General features: G+C 38.6%; 1 long non-coding RNA gene across 1 annotated transcript; it reads right to left on the reverse strand.

Annotated features, from left to right (window-relative positions):
- Positions 1 to 9,039: 9,039 nt before the first annotated feature.
- On the reverse strand, positions 9,040 to 11,483 carry LOC118766115. Its single transcript, XR_005002039.1, has 4 exons — positions 11,467 to 11,483; positions 10,795 to 10,798; positions 10,330 to 10,334; positions 9,040 to 9,160 (listed from the first exon to the last, which is right to left on the reverse strand). It is a non-coding gene; the product is annotated as an uncharacterized LOC118766115 (long non-coding RNA).
- Between the last annotated feature and the right edge of the window lie 1,413 nt (positions 11,484 to 12,896).

The following is a 12,896-nucleotide window of genomic DNA, read 5'->3' on the forward strand; positions in this document are numbered from 1 at the left end:
CTTCGAATATTATTTCAGATTCCGAAGCATAATAGTCTAAGGGAGGTAATTCAGGCAGGCTTTGTAATTCATTAAAAACAAGAATCCAGCAAGAATTGTGCTTTTAAGCAGTTCGTGACGCGGCGGAGCCCGATGGAAGTGAGAGATCGGCGCTTTGGACAAGTTTCTTCTTTTAACAGGACTGAAGCTTTGAAGACTTCTCAGAGGATTTCATACAGGGTATCTTCACCGCGAAATCCAGCTGGACGCATTTCGGACACGCATCTCTCTCTCTCCCGCCCTCCCTCTCTCTCCCTCTTTCCTGTCTCCATCCCTCTCATTCTCCTCCTCTCTCTCTCTCTCTCCACCCCCCTCTTTCCTCACTTCTTCAGTCTCTCCATCCCTCTCATTCTCCTCCTCCTCTCTCTCTCTCTCTCTCTCTCCCCCCTCCCTCTTTCCTCACTTCTTCTGTCTCTCTATCCCTCTCATTCTCCTCCTCCTCTCTCTCTCCCACCCTCCCTCTATCTCAATCACTTACCTTTTACATATTTCAGTCATTGCACTACGGCCAAGCTGGGGCCCTGCTTTCAAGGGTTCAGTCGAACAAATCGACCCCCAAATTTAATTTTAATTCTGTTATTTATTCTATCTTAATATAATACCGAACCGCTTGGTTGTCGTGACCGTAAATACAAGACCGCCAGTCAAGCGGTGGTACAGGACAGACACAAACTCTTGGACAGTGCACCACAACCTTTTTCATTTTTCACTTGCGGCACACTTAGCATCGCCTCGTACCACACCAATGTCACGAGGCATACCGGTTGCGGATCTCTCGGCTAGGACACACACGCACACATACATATGTATGAGCTGACATATAATTCCTGTCCACCAACTCCGTTCACAGGCGTTGGTAGGCCCAGGGCAATAATAAAAGAAACTTGCCCAAGCTACCTCGTACAGAAATTGAACCCAAAACCAATTTATATTTAAACGAGTCGAAGCTAAGGAATAGTTATCTCCCTTTAACCTTTTATCACCGTCTCGTGTTCATAACTATAATATAGAATTCTAGATTTAATTCTGTTAAATGTACAACAAACACAGAAGAAGAAATTGTAGACAGTACATTCTTCCGTAATAAACGTCCCTGGATCTCTTCATAACATTACATTAACAGTTATATCAGATAAAATTTACGGTTTAGAGATTTTAAAGGGAAGTAACCAAAAACTTATGGCTTATATACGAAGAGTTACCTCCCATGGAATTTGTGCCGCTTCATCTTCAAAGCGATCGTTTGAGTCGTCGGAGGAAGGCCCAAGTGCCGCTTAGAACAAAGAGAAGCATTAAAGAAAGCAATTGTCGACGAAGTTAAAAGAGTAGAATAGTGACCGATGCACTGGAGCTGATCGAAAACAGCAAAAATTCTGTAACGTGAACATAATTGAAGGAGAGTGTCCCACGTGGGATGTGTGAGTGTGTGTGTATATCTGTGTGTGTGTGTGTGTGTGTAAATGAGATGGGAAGTAAATCGAACAATTCTTGAAGCTGATTGTTTCTCGGCGTCAAATGACAGGCTAGAAACAACAGTAAAATATCCCTCGAATGACTCACTACCGTCCTCTCAAAATTGGCAAGACACATTCCAATGTACCGTATGAGATAGCAATCTATGCGACGGTATGAACATATTAGTAACATATTTGATCAATTATTTGCTCCATAAGATACGATATAGCTGAGGAAAATTAATTCCAGCCATGAAAACTCCCTTCTGGTGTATAAATATCATATAACGTAATGTGTCCTTCCTCTTGTGTGATTAGCATTTTTGTGGAGACTTGCTGCTAGTTCTAGCATCTCTAATGACCACATAAAGGCTGGTGCTGTGTGTCCGCGGCACAGATCTAAAGGAAGTAACTCGTTATACCGAACCGCGGAAGATTCTTGGTTAACCTCCCTTGAAAACCGATACTCGTTAATTTATCGCAGTTTTTTGGGGGGGTCATGGAGCGATTGTTTTAAAATTATAGGAGAAAACTAAAAAGTCTTGTCCCAAAAGAATGTCTGTACCCCCAGACGAATCCCTCCCCGTATTCATGGCAATATAGAGCATTGAACTAAACATGGAATGGACACAAAATACAGACAAAAGGGTTATGGAAGGAATCTGTAAAGGGAGGTAATCACCTGCTTCCTTAAATGTCACGTAAAGGCAGAACGTCAGAAATGAGAGATGACGGGAAGCACACGCGCGCGCACACATACGCACACTTCCTCCGTTTCTATCTCTCTCTCGCCCTTTTTCCTTCTCTTTCTCTTTATATATAGTCTTTCATTCTTTTACTTGTTTCAGTAATTAGACTGCGGCCATGCTGGGGCACACCTTTCAATAAATTTGGTCGAAGGAATCGACGCCCAGTACATTTTTTTGTTATTGTTTTAAAGCCTAGAAATCATTCTCTCAGTCTCTTTTGCCGAACTGCTAGGTTACGGGGACGTAAACACAGCATCACCTGTCGTTAAGCGGTAGTGGAGAACAAACACAAGCGTGGATGCACACACACACACACACACACATATAAAAGACGGGCTTCTTTTAGTTTCCGTCTTGATAAACGCTTCCACAATGAAAATGCAATGCTCGCCCACCCAATTCCTGTTGGCAACTGAAAACGAATTGGAACAAAATGGCCTTACGTGTTCATTTTGTAAATAAAAACACATTTTTCGTTCTTTAATTCATTTCAATTTTATTAAACATACATTTTGCTGCACCTCGTATATATGTACATATATACATACATATATATATATATAAAATCATCATCATCATCATTGTTTAACGTTCGCTTTCCATGCTAGCATGGGTTGGACATGTGACTGAGAACTGGCTAACCAGATGGCTGCACCAGGCTCCAATCTTGATCTGGCAGAGTTTCTACAGCTGGATGCCCTTCCTAACGCCAACCACTCCGAGAGTGCAGTGGGTGCTTTTACATGTCACTGGCACGAGGGCCAGTCTGGCAGTACTGGCAACAGCCATACTCAAATGGTGCTTTTTCCATTCCACTGGCACAGGAGCCAGTCAATGACCCTGGCAATGATCACACTCAGATTGTGTTCTTAGCGCTCCACTAGCACAGATGCTAGTCATGCAGTGCTGTCATCGAATTTGATTTCAATTTCACTTGCCTCAACAGGTCTTTACAAGTAGAGTTTAGTTTCCAATTAAGGAACGGTATGCATAAGTGAGCTGGTTACACCTCTGGTATAGGCCTTTGGTTATGGTCTCACTTGGCTTGCTGGGTCTTCTCATGCACAGCATATTTCCAAAGGTCTCGGTCACTAGTCATTACCTCGGTCAGGCCTAATGTTTGAAGGTCGTGCTTCACCACCTCATGCCAGGTCTTCTTGGGTCTACCCCTTCCACAGGCTCCCTCAACCTCTAGGGTGTGACACTTTTTCACACAACTGTCCTCATCCATTCTCACCACATGACCATACCAGCGCAGTATTTTCTTCCACACCACATCTGATGCTTCTTAGGTCCAACTTTTCTATCAAGGCACTTACACTCTGGCGAGTATGCACACTGACATTACACATCCAGCAGAGCATACTGGCTTCATTCCCTGCAAGCTTACACATGTCCTCAGAAGTCACGGCCCATGTTTCACTGCCATGTAACATAGCTGTTCGTACACATGCGTCATACAGTCAACCTTTTACCCTGAGCGAGAGGCCCTTTGTCACTAGCAGAGGTAGGAGCTCTTTCAACTTTGCCCAGGCTATTCTTATTCTAGCAGCCACACTTTCAGAGTACCCACCCCCACTACTGACTTGGTCACCTAGGTAATGGAAGCTATCAACTACTTCTAGTTTTTATTGCTCCTGAGCATCTGCCACATACAAAAACTATCTTTCCAGTTAGCCTTCCTTTGATATTGCTGCACCTCTTATGTGTCCATAGCTTATACTGGGTACATCTTATAGAGTTTCTACCTTTACCTTTTCTACAGATCGAGCAGGGCCATCTACCTGAAGGGATTTGTAGTTTGCCTGCCTTCCTACTTATTAGGACTTTGGTTTTATCTAGGTTGACTCTAAGGCCCTTCGATTCTAACCCTTGCTTCCACACCTGAAACTTCTCCTCCAGTTCTGATAGTGACTCAGCAATTAGAGTAAGGTCATCAGCATAGAGGAGCTCCCAGGGGCATCCTGTCTTGAATTCCTCTGTTATTGCCCGGGGGACTTTTTTCTTTTCCCTATCTCTCATCCTTTCTTCTGTTTTCTCAAAGACCAGCATCCTTTCTCATTCTTTTTTCAAACAAGTCCAGCCATGTTGTACTTTTGAGATCCGGAAGATAGCTTGGAAACACTCAACATGCTGTACAAGCTTAACAGATTATTGTATTTTCACGCATGAAACTAATAGTAGCTTGAATTTCAATCCTGTGCATATTAAATGCTAATTATCCCTCAGCGGGTGGAACACTTTTTTAATTGATTCCGAAATAGCTTTCCATGATGTATTTACATTAAGTATAATACATAGATGACAATTTTAATCTAATACTGTTTCTCTCGCATACACTGTCAATTGGCCAGTTAACTGCAACACGCGTAATTTTTTTACTGTTTTTCTTTATCATTGAAGTTGGATTTTGTCTTAGAATGCAGTTGCCGATGGAAACTTGCTACTGACAAACCCAAAAAAGCAAAAGCAGAAATATGTTCTTAGCAATGCCACCAATACTGTTGCACAATTTCCATCTGCTACTGATATATTTGTGCTATTAAACACATACGTTCACAAGAGATATTATCTCTGGACAACTACCATAGTTATTTTAGCTTTTCATGTCAAAGTAGCAGCAGTTACTCCTGCTTAGATGTCATCACTTCTAACATCCCATGTTAAAATAGATCCAAGCACACACCTACACAACCTTCAACCCATACCCCAACATGTAACTGCTGAACCCCACCAATTGTCCACTGGGACGATCCTGTCTCTCAAGGGCTGTGATTTATAGTCACCCTCACACAATCTGATAGCATTACAAGACACTACGTGAGAATGATGATCAATAACTTCAAGACAAGTTATACATAGCATAAGCACTCCTTCAGCTGCAGGGATAGGGAAAATTCTGCCTGTCCTGTCCTGTTTCATCTGAAGATTCCATGACCATTGGAAAAACTCCAACACCAACAAATGGAGTATCGTTAACGGGGCCCCCTCCCCTTACTCACCTTGAACTTACAGTTGCTAACTCTCTCTATGAGAAATTATGCATACTTCACCAACTTGTAGTATCTATCAAGAGGAAGAACAAACTATCTCATTACCACCTGAGATACACCCTATTTATGAACTCCAAGATATTGGCAGATACACAGAGTGGTATTTTAAATTAATACTGCTTTTGTTGCACATAATGAATATATATATATATTATATATATATATATATATATATATATATATATATTATATATATATATATATATATATATATATATATATATATATATATATATATATAATATATATAAGAGAACCTTCCGTTTCGCGACAGTTGCCAGCACCGCCCCGTTTCGTGTCCATTGCCAGCCTCGCCTGGCCCTCGTGCCGGTGGCACATAAAAAGCACCATCTGTTCATGGCCGTTTGCCAGCTCTGTCTGGCACCTGTGCGGGTGGCACGTAAAAAGCACCCACTACGCTCTCGGAGTGGTTGGCGTTAGGAAGGGCATCCAGCCATAGAAACACTGCCAGATTTGACTGGGCCTAATGAAGCCTTCTGGCTTCACCGACCCCAGTAGAACCGTCCAACCCATGCTAGCATGGAAAACGGACGCTAAACGATGATGATGATGATGATGATGATATATATATATATATATATATATAATATATATATATATACATATAGTCATACATATATATATATATATAAATAAATATATATACATACATATATATATATATATAGATATATATATATATATACACACACACACACACATATATACACAGACACACACAAATGTGTGTGTATAACTTAGCAGTTTGGCAAAAGATCGATAGAATAAATACCAGGCCTTAAAAAAGCACTGGGGTCAATACATTAGACTAAAAATTCTTCGAGGCATCGCTCCAGCATGGCTGCACTCTAATAACTGAAACAAGTAAAAGATAAAAGATACCAGAACTAGAAAAGAAGTTGCAGGTGTGGAAGCCAGGTCTATAATTGAAGGGCCCAGGTGTGGAAGCAAAGTCTAGGCTCAAAGGACCCAGGAAACAAGGTATGGAATCAAAGGGTCCAAGTGTAGAAGCAAGGTCTAGAATTGAAGAGCCTTCAATTTAACCGGGCAAAAACCAAAGCCTTAGTAAATAGGAGGGCAGACAAAATGCAAATCCCACCAGGTAGATGACCCTGCTTGATCTGTAGAAAAAGTGTTGGTAGAAACTCCGTAAGATGTACCTGGTGTAAGGTATGGACACATAAGAGGTGTGGGAATATCAGAGGAAGGTAAACAGGGAAAATAACTTTTGTATGTGGAAGATGCACAGGTACAATAAATGCTGAAAGTGTGCAGAAAATAGACTCCATCAACTGCCAGGGACCATCGTCCATCTTTCTTTTCCTCACGTAACCATCTTTCTTTTTCTGCACAACTTTCTAAGGACTAAACGTCTTCTGTCTCTCTCTTCGATCTTTTCTCTTTGCAAAGAAAATATTTCTCCCAGCATTCACTATTTTCCTCTTGTTCTGGTCTAACGACCCCCCATGTTTGTTTTCGTTCGGTTTCCCTGTATGTCTCCACTGTCCTGTTTCTGTTCCCAACTTTGACCCTTCATAAATCCAAAATCTTACTTTGGCATTTGTAGGAGCAACTGTCTTTGAAGACTCATATTATCATTGAATGCTCGAAATGAGGAGCAGACAGACAGCCAACAACTGATGAAGGGTCATTCTTTATGTTACTTGTCCTGTTTTCCATTTGTTTCTCTCGTTGTTTGCGTATTTAACTCGTTTGTTTTCATACTTCATGTTGTTTACACAGTTGGTGACGTCCCGTACCCATATATGCATATATATATATATATATACTCACATACACCAATATAGGCACACACATCCATACCCTGCACACATATGATAGATAGATAGATAGATAGATAGATAGATGAGTAGATAGTGACAGCCAGTCAGTCAGCCAACCAGCCGGCAAGCCAGCCAGCCAGCCAACCAGACGAACAGACAGAAAGGCAGGCAGCCGGACAGACTGACATGGAGACAAAGAGACAATGTTGTTAGTTCAACCTTCATGTCTGTCTGTGTGTCTGCAGAGACAGAAAGATATTGTGGTACCCACACCCACACCAACCCCTACTCCCCCCACACACACCCCAACCCACCGGCACACACACACACGCGCACACACACACACACGCACACACACAGACTGACATACACACATGCAATGACAGAGACACGCACACATCCTCTTACATACACATAAACCCTTCACGCACACACACTCTTACATACACACACTTATGTGCATATACAACACCTTCTCCCCACCACACACACACACACACACACATCTCCCTCCACACACACACACACCCACAGCCCACATAGGAAGACACAGATGCACAGACAGGTTTATTCAGTCGCTAGTCTGGTTTTAGAGAGAGAGAGAGAGAGAGAGAGAGAGAGAGAGAGAGAGTGACAACCACCAAGGGAAGATGACAAAGAAAGGATATGGATATATGTAAGAGGAATATGTGTGTGTGTGTCTCTAGTGTACATGTATGTATGTATGTATATGTGTGTGTGTATATATATGTGTGTGTGTGTATATATATGTGTGTGTGTGTATATATATATATATGTATAAGTATATATATATATATACACATATATGTATGCATATATATATATATACATAAAAATACATACATATACATATATATATATTATATATATATATATATAGAGTGAGAGAGAGAGAGAGAGAAGAGAGATACATACACACACACACACACACACACACATATATATATATAAACAAATACACACATATATCTATATAGCTATATACATACATATATATATACACACACATATACATATGTAGGTATATGTATATATATATATATATATAAATATATGCATATACACATATGCATATATATATATAAATATATATATATATATATATATATAAAGTTAATCCAAACAAGAAAACACAAAAAACCCACAACAACGTGAGGACGTGGAACAAATAAAGTATTATTGGACGCTCAGGAAAGAAGGGAAGAAGGAGAGTTTAACGTTTTGAGCGGAGCTCTTCGTCGGAAACAAAGGAGAAGGAAAGATCCCGTGAAGGGAAGACAGAGGAAAAAAAATTGCTGGCGGTGCTCATGAGGTCACATGTTGTATATATATATATACACATAGAGTAAACCTTTGCCATATGGCGGTTCTCCTGTCGCGCACTCAGTACATTGTGGATCTTTCTGGTTAATACAGATAAATTTCTAACACAGACTCCTCCGTATATCACAGGGTTTCTGTGACCGACAGGTATTTATACCTTTTTAGATTCTAATTATTTCTGTGGAAGGTTTTGGAACGTAACACCCATGATAGTCAAGGAATTAGAGTATATGCACATACCTATATATTCTTTTTCTTGTTTCAGTCATTTGACTGTGGCCATGCTGGAGCACCGCCTTTAGTTGAGCAAATCGACCCCAGGACTTATTCTTTGTAAGCCTAGTACTTATTCTATCGGTCTGTTTTGCCAAATTGCTATGGTACGGGGATGTAAACATGCCGGCATCGGTTATCAAACAATGTTGTGGGGACAAACACAGACACACAGACACAAACACATTTATATATATATACATACGATGGGCTTCTTTCAGTTTCCGTCTACCAAATCCACTCACAAGACTTTGCTTGGCCCGTGGCTATAGTAGAAGAAACTTGCCCGAGGTACCACGCAGTGGGATGGAACCCAATCTTTCATTTCCAGTCCTCTTTGAGAAACATGTCTAGCCATGGAGGAAATATCACCTTGTTTGGAAACAGGTGAAGGTTGGTGACCAGAAGGGCAACAGGCCATAGAAAATCCGTCTCAATAAATTCTGTCCAACCATTGCCAGTATGTATGATGGTGACGTCTGTTTACAACCATCGGATGATGTAAAAGCAAGGATACACATGCAAACATACACTCAACACATGCACACAGATACACACACACACGTGACACCAGCTCCAGTACTTATTATGAGGCACCAGCTCCAGCGGGGTCACCAACTCCCTTGCAAGACCAAAACCCTTCAAATGGGAGGTGAGAAATTTTATTGAGTGGTTGTGGCTTTGTATCGGTTGAGAGATTTAAGGTAAAGAGGGGACAGGTGTAGTTGTCTTGGTGTAGAGTAGATACAGGGATACTCCAGCTGAAAAACAAAAGGGAATGAGTTATGTATGAATGTTTATTAATTATTTAAACACATGACTGATGAATGCAAAGTATGTAAATTTATTACAGCCAAGTTCTGGTTTGTATTTGATTTAAATAGTGATTTAATGTAAGATTTCTTCGTAGACTGAAAAATGATAGGTTGTCACCTGATGAAGGGTCTATGAACTGTGAAACATGTCAGGGTAATCTTCCTTTTTTCTCTTTTTTTTTATTTGTGTGAAAAGAATAACCACGTCTATTTACAAATGTTTAAAATTTCACAGTGTAGACATTAAATACATTTCCCATCTATCTCCCGGATCATGGTTTCTGACTTTATATTAGCAAATAAAATAATTTGCTAATATAGAGTCAGAAACCATGGTCCAGGAGATAGATGGGAAATGTTTTTATTTTTCATTTCTTTCAAAATTTATCCCTAATAGTGATTTGGATTTTGGCTACTCCTTCTAGCGTGCCAGGTATCTTAAAATGGTTACCTCTTATGTGTTTAAATGTACACTGTATTTATATGAATAATATATTGTCTATTGACTAATTTTTCTACACGCTAGGCCACTGGTACTAAAAAAATTTCTAAAATTTTTCTTACCCTGATATTATTAATTATGTGTATATATATATATATATATATATATATATATATATATATATATATATATATATATATATTTATATATATATATATATATTTATATATATATGTATATATGTGTGTGTGTTTGTATATATATGTGTGTGTGTGTGTGTGTGTATATATATATGTATATATGTATATGCGTGTATATGTTTGTGTGTGTGTCCCCACCAACATTGCTTGACAACCGATGCTGGCATGTTTATGCCCCATAACTTATATTATTATTAATAATATAAGTTAATATATTATTATTATAATAATAATAATATCAAATATTGTTATATATTATATATATATATTATTATTATATATACATTCAGACATGCAGGAAGTAATTAGACACCTTTAATTTTCAAAATCTCTGATCTAAGCATCTTAATATGTTTTCAGCGGTGTAGTATTTATGATGTAATTATTCTTTTGCATTCCAGGTGCCATTATATTAAACATTTGCGAAGATAACCATGTCACACACAAAAAATTCAGCAGAACTGTCAGGTTTTCAAAGAGGTCGTCTTGTTGGACAGTCTGAGGCTGGTCTTAGCAACCAAACAATTGCTGAAAATCTTCAAATTCCTCTTGCTACTGTTAATAGAGTTATAGTGCAATTAAAAAGCCAAGGAAAAGAATCAACAGATTCTCGTCCCAACTGACCTGGGCCCTCGGAAAGGAAGCTTCGCTGTTTGAAAAAAATTGTGGAAAGGCTTCTGACATTGCAAAACAGCTAGAAGTTAGTCCAAGAACGTGTGTTACATATCAGCATAAGCTTGGGTATTATGGACGAACAGCTAGAAGAAAACCTCTCCTTCAACCAATTAATATCAAATAAAAGATTTTGAAAATTAAAGGTGTCTATTTACTTCTTGCATGTCTGTGTATATGTATATATATATAAATCGAAATCAAATTCAATGAAATGGCATCTGTGTTAGTAAGAGCACCATCCAAGCATGATCATTGCCAGAGCAACAAACTGGCTTCCATGCAGGTGGCACGTAAAAAGCACCATTCGAGCATGATTGTTACCAGCGTCGCCTTACTGGCACTTGTGCTGGTGGCACGTGAAAAAACATTTGAGTGAGGTCGTTGCCAGTGCCGCTAGACTGGCTCCTGTGCAGGTGGCATATAAAAAAACACCATCTGAGCATGGCCGTTGCCAGTACCGCCTGACTGACCCTCATGCCAGTGGCATGTAAAAGCACTCACTACACTCTCGGAATGGTTGGCATTAGGAAGGGCATCCAGCTGTAGAAACTCTGCCAGATCAGATTGGAGCCTGGTGCAGCCTTCTGATTTGCCAGTCCTCAGTCAAATCTTCCAACCCATGCTAGCATGGAAAGCAGACATTAAACAATGATGATGATGATGATATCCGAGTTTGTATGATATACACAAGAATATATTAATCAATTAACAATTAATAATTAATATATTAATAATTAATAATTAATAATGATGAATAATTAATAATAAATAATAATAATAATAATAATAATAATGATCTAATAATAATAATAATATATAATAATAATAATAATAATAATAATGAATAAATAATAAATAATAATAATAATAATAATATAATAATAATAATAATAATAATAATATTAATAATAATAAGAATAATAATAGAAGAAGAAGAAGAAAAGAAGAAGAAATAATAATAAATAATAATTAATAATTAATAATATTTTAGTATATTAACCAAGAAGAATATATTAATCAATAAAATTCCAACAAAGTCTGTTTTTCAGGTTTTGTTATTTGCAATTTTTACAATTTGACAATATTGAAATAAACTAGTACTTTCATGCTTTATGCAATCGTCAGGTTTATGTGATGACAATTATGTTCCACAATTGGCAACTGCAGTGAAATGATTCAATTTATCCATTAAATATCCTGTGATGGGCTCCAGAAGGCTGAGTCTTATGAACTGTATTTTGACCAATCAGTGTGTGGCGTGGACGTCACGGTTTAGTAGACATGTGTCAAGGATTCTTTAGATTGACTGAATCTAAAGGAATAATTTGTTTGGCTATATTTTGGAATATTGTAAACAACATTCTTGTTTTTATTGAATTCTGTTATTACTATTCCAGAAATGTTTACAATTCAATGGAGTCAACACTACCACCACCACCATCATCATCATCATCATCATCACCTTTATTATTGTTGTTGTTATTAGTGGTAGTGGTGGTAGTAGTAGTAGTAGTAGTAGTAGTAGTAGTAGTAGTAGTATAGTAATAGCAGTTGTACTTATCATTATTATTATCATCAGCATCATATCTTTTATCTTTTTTTTCATTTACTGGTTTCAGTCCAGGGCTGAGGTCATGCTGGAGCACCACCTGTGGTTACTCGGTGTTGTTTCCGGAATTCTCTTTGGTGAAGCAGCGAGTTGGGTTGGACGGAGCTGCTCTTCTTTGTGTCTCCTGCCGTGATGTGGGTTCATCTGGTGTCTCAGATAGAAACCTGTCCAGACGTTCCTTGAAAACTTCCACATCAACACCATGTAGACCTCTATTGTTGCCTGGAAGGATGTTGAAGAGCATTGGCTCGAAACATAAAAGACTTTCTTACTTCCCAAGCGTTAAACTAATACATCTGTTTGCTTTGTACACCACCTGTCTTCATCTTTTGTTTTTTTTGTGAATTCTCTCCCTATATATATATATATATATATATAGTTACAAAAAACAAAAGTTACAAAAAAACAAAAGACAAAGACGGGTGGGTAAAACAACAA

Source organism: Octopus sinensis, linkage group LG14, assembly GCF_006345805.1.
Source record: "Octopus sinensis linkage group LG14, ASM634580v1, whole genome shotgun sequence".
Classification (NCBI taxonomy): Eukaryota; Metazoa; Mollusca; class Cephalopoda; order Octopoda; family Octopodidae; genus Octopus; species Octopus sinensis.